The 7500-nt window shown below is 30.5% G+C and overlaps 1 protein-coding gene across 7 annotated transcripts in view; it reads left to right on the top strand.

Annotated features, from left to right (window-relative positions):
* LOC147271618 (NACHT, LRR and PYD domains-containing protein 12-like) overlaps window positions 1–7500 on the top strand; it is a 32977-nt gene that overhangs the window by 11816 nt on the left and 13661 nt on the right. The gene's annotated exons all lie outside the window — the stretch shown is intronic.

Here is a 7500-nt window from a genome sequence, read left to right on the forward strand (position 1 = left end):
ACTCTACACACAGCAGAGTGTTCCGTTAATAGTTCTGCTTTTTTATGAAGGAAAAACATGGCCGCCCGCAAGCACTGCCATGAAGTCTGACGTCAGTCGAGTTTCATATATATATATTCAGAGTTTAACTCCATATATTCAGGATTCATTATATATATTCAAAGTTTCATTCAATATATTCAAAGTTTCATTCCATATATTCAGGGTTTCATTCAATATATTCAGAGTTTCACTCCATATATTCAGGATTCATTATATATATTCAAAGTTTCATTCAATATATTCAAAGTTTCATTCCATATATTCAAAGTTTCATTCAATATATTCAAAATTTCATTCCATATATTCAGGGTTTCATTCAATATATTCAGAGTTTCACTCCATATATTCAGGATTCATTATATATATTCAAAGTTTCATTCAATATATTCAAAATTTCATTCCATATATTCAGGGTTTCATTCAATATATTCAGAGTTTCACTCCATATATTCAGGATTCATTATATATATTCAAAGTTTCATTCAATATAGTCAGAGTTTCATTCCATATATTCAGGGTTTCATTCAATATATTCAGAGTTTCACTCCATATATTCAGGATTCATGATATATATATTCAGAGTTTTGTATATATATTCAGAGTTTCATTCAATATATTCAGAGTTTTGTATATATATTCAGAGTTTTGTATATATATTCAGAGTTTTGTATATATATTCAGAGTTTTGTATATATACTCAGAGTTTCATATATATATAATCAGTTTCATTCAATATATTCAAAGTTTCATTCAACATATTCAAAGTTTCATTCCATATATTCAGGGTTTCATTCAACATATTCAGAGTTTCACTCCATATATTCAGGATTCATTATATATATTCAAAGTTTCATTCAATATATTCAAAGTTTCATTCAATATATTCAAAGTTTCATTCAATATATTCAAAGTTTCATTCTATATATTCAGGGTTTCATTCAATATATTCAGAGTTTCACTCCATATATTCAGGATTCATTATATATATTCAAAGTTTCATTCAATATATTCAAAGTTTCATTCCATATATTCAAAGTTTCATCCAATATATTCAAAATTTCATTCCATATATTCAGGGTTCATTATATATATTCAAAGTTTCATTCAATATAGTCAGAGTTTCACTCCATATATTCAGGATTCATGATATATATATTCAGAGTTTTGTATATATATTCAGAGTTTCATTCAATATATTCAGAGTTTTGTATATATATTCAGAGTTTTGTATATATATTCAGAGTTTTGTATATATATTCAGAGTTTTGTATATATACTCAGAGTTTCATATATATATATTCAGTTTCATTCAATATATTCAAAGTTTCATTCAACATATTCAAAGTTTCATTCCATATATTCAGGGTTTCATTCAACATATTCAGAGTTTCACTCCATATATTCAGGATTCATTATATATATTCAAAGTTTCATTCAATATATTCAAAGTTTCATTCAATATATTCAAAATTTCATTCCATATATTCAGGGTTTCATTCAATACATTCAGAGTTTCACTCCATATATTCAGGATTCATTATATATATTCAAAGTTTCATTCAATATATTCAGAGTTTCATTCCATATATTCAGGGTTTCATTCAATATATTCAGATTTTTATTCCATATATTCAGAGTTTCATATATATATTCAGAGTTTCATTCCATATATTCAGAGTTTCATTCCATATATTCAGATTTTCATTCCATATATTCAGTTTCATATATATATATTCAGAGTTTCATTCCATATATTCAGAGTTTCATTCCATATATTCAGATTTTCATTCCATATATTCAGATTTTCATTCCATATATTCAGATTTTCATATATATATATTCTGTTTCATTCAATGTATTCAAGGTTTCGGCAAATCTCATTTGCATTTGTCTGTCTGTCCACAGTCCGCTGTGTGAGTAACGTGTCCAAAGCTGACGATGTGTCGCCGATCATCAAATATGTTCAGTACTAAACTTACGTTCAGCCTGCATTGGTCTATGAATGTGGGCGATTCTTACTGGAGATGAACAATATATGAAGAGCTACCCTTTCAGTTCACGAAATCCCTGCAGCCGCAGCAGCTTCTCCAGTCCCGGAGAAGTGCCGCGTCAGAGCGCAGTGCCATTACGCACGGCCAATCACTGTTTTACCTTCATTGAACCACCTGAAAACTATATCGAGCGAACCATTCAGATCTAAATACGATCACTGTTTTACCTTCATTGAACCACCTGAAAACTATATCGAGCTAACCATACAGATCTAAATACGATCACTGTTTTACCTTCATTGAACCACCTGAAAACTATATCGAGCTAACCATACAGATCTAAATACGATCACTGTTTAACCTTCATTGAACCACCTGAAAACTATATCAAGCTAACCATACAGATCTAAATATGATCACTGTTTTACCTTCATTGAACCACCTGAAAACTATATCGAGCTGTAGGACCTCTCCACACAGCAGAGTGTTCCGTTAATAGTTCTGCTTTTTTATGAAGGAAAAACATGGCCGCCCGCAGGCACTGCCGTGAAGTCTGACGTCAGTCGAGTTTCATATATATATATTCAGAGTTTAACTCCATATATTCAGGATTCATTATATATATTCAAAGTTTCATTCAATATATTCAAAGTTTCATTCAATATATTCAAAGTTTCATTCCATATATTCAGGGTTTCATTCAATATATTCAGAGTTTCACTCCATATATTCAGGATTCATTATATATATTCAAAGTTTCATTCAATATATTCAAAGTTTCATTCCATATATTCAAAGTTTCATTCAATATATTCAAAATTTCATTCCATATATTCAGGGTTTCATTCAATATATTCAGAGTTTCACTCCATATATTCAGGATTCATTATATATATTCAAAGTTTCATTCAATATATTCAAAATTTCATTCCATATATTCAGGGTTTCATTCAATATATTCAGAGTTTCACTCCATATATTCAGGATTCATTATATATATTCAAAGTTTCATTCAATATATTCAGAGTTTCATTCCATATATTCAGGGTTTCATTCAATATATTCAGAGTTTCACTCCATATATTCAGGATTCATGATATATATATTCAGAGTTTTGTATATATATTCAGAGTTTCATTCAATATATTCAGAGTTTTGTATACATATTCAGAGTTTTGTATATATATTCAGAGTTTTGTATATATACTCAGAGTTTCATATATATATATTCAGTTTCATTCAATATATTCAAAGTTTCATTCAACATATTCAAAGTTTCATTCCATATATTCAGGGTTTCATTCAATATATTCAGAGTTTCACTCCATATATTCAGGATTCATTATATATATTCAAAGTTTCATTCAATATATTCAAAGTTTCATTCCATATATTCAGGGTTTCATTCAATATATTCAGAGTTTCACTCCATATATTCAGGATTCATTATATATATTCAAAGTTTCATTCAATATATTCAAAGTTTCATTCCATATATTCAAAGTTTCATCCAATATATTCAAAATTTCATTCCATATATTCAGGGTTTCATTCAATACATTCAGAGTTTCACTCCATATATTCAGGATTCATTATATATATTCAAAGTTTCATTCAATATATTCAGAGTTTCATTCAATATATTCAGAGTTTCATTCCATATATTCAGGGTTTCATTCAATATATTCAGATTTTTATTCCATATATTCAGAGTTTCATTCCATATATTCAGATTTTCATTCCATATATTCAGATTTTCATTTTATATATTCAGTTTCATATATATATATTCAGAGTTTCATTCCATATATTCAGATTTTCATTCCATATATTCAGATTTTCATTCCATATATTCTGTTTCATTCAATGTATTCAAGGTTTCGGCAAATCTCATTTGCATTTGTCTGTCTGTCCACAGTCCGCTGTGTGAGTAACGTGTCCAAAGCTGACGATGTGTCGCCGATCATCAAATATGTTCAGTACTAAACTTACGTTCAGCCTGCAGTGGTCTATGAATGTGGGCGATTCTTACTGGAGATGAACAATATATGAAGAGCTACCCTTTCAGTTCACGAAATCCCTGCAGCCGCAGCAGCTTCTCCAGTCCCGGAGAAGTGCCGCGTCAGAGCGCAGTGCCATTACGCACGGCCAATCACTGTTTTACCTTCATTGAACCACCTGAAAACTATATCGAGCGAACCATACAGATCTAAATACAATCACTGTTTAACCTTCATTTAACCACCTGAAAACTATATCGAGCTAACCATACAGATCTAAATACGATCACTGTTTTACCTTCATTGAACCACCTGAAAACTATATCAAGCGAACCATACAGATCTAAATACGATCACTGTTTAACCTTCATTGAACCACCTGAAAACTATATCAAGCTAACCATACAGATCTAAATACGATCACTGTTTTACCTTCATTGAACCACCTGAAAACTATATCGAGCGAACCATACAGATCTAAATACGATCACTGTTTTACCTTCATTGAACCACCTGAAAACTATATCGAGCGAACCATACAGATCTAAATACGATCACTGTTTTACCTTCATTGAACCACCTGAAAACTATATCGAGCGAACCATACAGATCTAAATACGATCACTGTTTTACCTTCATTGAACCACCTGAAAACTATATCGAGCTAACCATACAGATCTAAATACGATCACTGTTTTACCTTCATTGAACCACCTGAAAACTATATCGAGCTAACCATACAGATCTAAATACGATCACTGTTTAACCTTCATTGAACCACCTGAAAACTATATCGAGCTAACCATACAGATCTAAATACGATCACAGTTTTACCTTCATTGAACCACCTGAAAACTATATCAAGCGAACCATACAGATCTAAATACGATCACTGTTTTACCTTCATTGAACCACCTGAAAACTATATCGAGCGAACCATACAGATCTAAATACGATCACTGTTTAACCTTCATTGAACCACCTGAAAACTATATCAAGCTAACCATACAGATCTAAATACGATCACTGTTTAACCTTCATTGAACCACCCTAAAACTATATCAAGCGAACCATACAGATCTAAATACAATCACTGTTTTACCTTCATTGAACCACCTGAAAACTATATCGAGCTAACCATACAGATCTAAATACGATCACTGTTTTACCTTCATTGAACCACCTGAAAACTATATCAAGCTAACCATACAGATCTAAATACGATCACTGTTTAACCTTCATTGAACCACCTGAAAACTATATCAAGCTAACCATACAGATCTAAATACGATCACTGTTTAACCTTCATTGAACCACCTGAAAACTATATCAAGCTAACCATACAGATCTAAATATGATCACTGTTTTACCTTCATTGAACCACCTGAAAACTATATCGAGCTGTAGGACCTCTACACACAGCAGAGTGTTCCGTTAATAGTTCTGCTTTTTTATGAAGGAAAAACATGGCCGCCCGCAGGCACTGCCGTGAAGTCTGACGTCAGTCGAGTTTCATATATATATATTCAGAGTTTAACTCCATATATTCAGGATTCATTATATATATTCAAAGTTTCATTCAATATATTCAAAGTTTCATTCCATATATTCAGGGTTTCATTCAATATATTCAGAGTTTCACTCCATATATTCAGGATTCATTATATATATTCAAAGTTTCATTCAATATATTCAAAGTTTCATTCCATATATTCAAAGTTTCATTCAATATATTCAAAATTTCATTCCATCTATTCAGGGTTTCATTCAATATATTCAGAGTTTCACTCCATATATTCAGGATTCATGATATATATTCAAAGTTTCATTCAATATATTCAAAATTTCATTCCATATATTCAGGGTTTCATTCAATATATTCAGAGTTTCACTCCATATATTCAGGATTCATTATATATATTCAAAGTTTCATTCAATATATTCAGAGTTTCATTCCATATATTCAGGGTTTCATTCAATATATTCAGAGTTTCACTCCATATATTCAGGATTCATGATATATATATTCAGAGTTTTGTATATATATTCAGAGTTTCATTCAATATATTCAGAGTTTTGTTTATATATTCAGAGTTTTGTATATATATTCAGAGTTTTGTATATATACTCAGAGTTTCATATATATATATTCAGTTTCATTCAATATATTCAAAGTTTCATTCCATATATTCAGGGTTTTATTCAACATATTCAGAGTTTCACTCCATATATTCAGGATTCATGATATATATTCAAAGTTTCATTCAATATATTCAAAGTTTCATTCAACATATTCAAAGTTTCATTCCATATATTCAGGGTTTCATTCAATATATTCAGAGTTTCACTCCATATATTCAGGATTCATTATATATATTCAAAGTTTCATTCAATATATTCAAAGTTTCATTCAATATATTCAAAGTTTCATTCTATATATTCAGGGTTTCATTCAATATATTCAGAGTTTCACTCCATATATTCAGGATTCATGATATATATTCAAAGTTTCATTCAATATATTCAAAGTTTCATTCCATATATTCAAAGTTTCATCCAATATATTCAAAATTTCATTCCATATATTCAGGGTTTCATTCAATACATTCAGAGTTTCACTCCATATATTCAGGATTCATTATATATATTCAAAGTTTCATTCAATATATTCAAAGTTTCATTCCATATATTCAAAGTTTCATCCAATGTATTCAAAATTTCATTCCATATATTCAGGGTTTCATTCAGTACATTCAGAGTTTCACTCCATATATTCAGGATTCATTATATATATTCATAGTTTCATTCAATATATTCAGAGTTTCATTCCATATATTCAGGGTTTCATTCAATATATTCAGATTTTTATTCCATATATTCAGAGTTTCATTCCATATATTCAGAGTTTCATTCCATATATTCAGATTTTCATTCCATATATTCAGTTTCATATATATATATTCAGAGTTTCATTCAATGTATTCAGATTTTCATTCCATATATTCAGATTTTCATTCCATATATTCAGATTTTCATATATATATATTCTGTTTCATTCAATATATTCAAGGTTTCGGCAAATCTCATTTGCATTTGTCTGTCTGTCCACAGTCCGCTGTGTGAGTAACGTGTCCAAAGCTGACGATGTGTCGCCGATCATCAAATATGTTCAGTACTAAACTTACGTTCAGCCTGCAGTGGTCTATGAATGTGGGCGATTCTTACTGGAGATGAACAATATATGAAGAGCTACCCTTTCAGTTCACGAAATCCCTGCAGCCGCAGCAGCTTCTCCAGTCCCGGAGAAGTGCCGCGTCAGAGCGCAGTGCCATTACGCACGGCCAATCACTGTTTTACCTTCATTGAACCACCTGAAAACTATATCGAGCGAACCATACAGATCTAAATACGATCACTGTTTTACCTTCATTGAACCACCTGAAAACTATATCGAGCTAACCATACAG

The sequence above is a fragment of the Aulostomus chinensis genome, chromosome 1, assembly GCF_037954235.1.
Source record: "Aulostomus chinensis isolate RoL2024-O1b breed Wild chromosome 1, RoL_Achi_v1.0, whole genome shotgun sequence".
In the NCBI taxonomy this organism is placed as follows: Eukaryota; Metazoa; Chordata; class Actinopteri; order Syngnathiformes; family Aulostomidae; genus Aulostomus; species Aulostomus chinensis.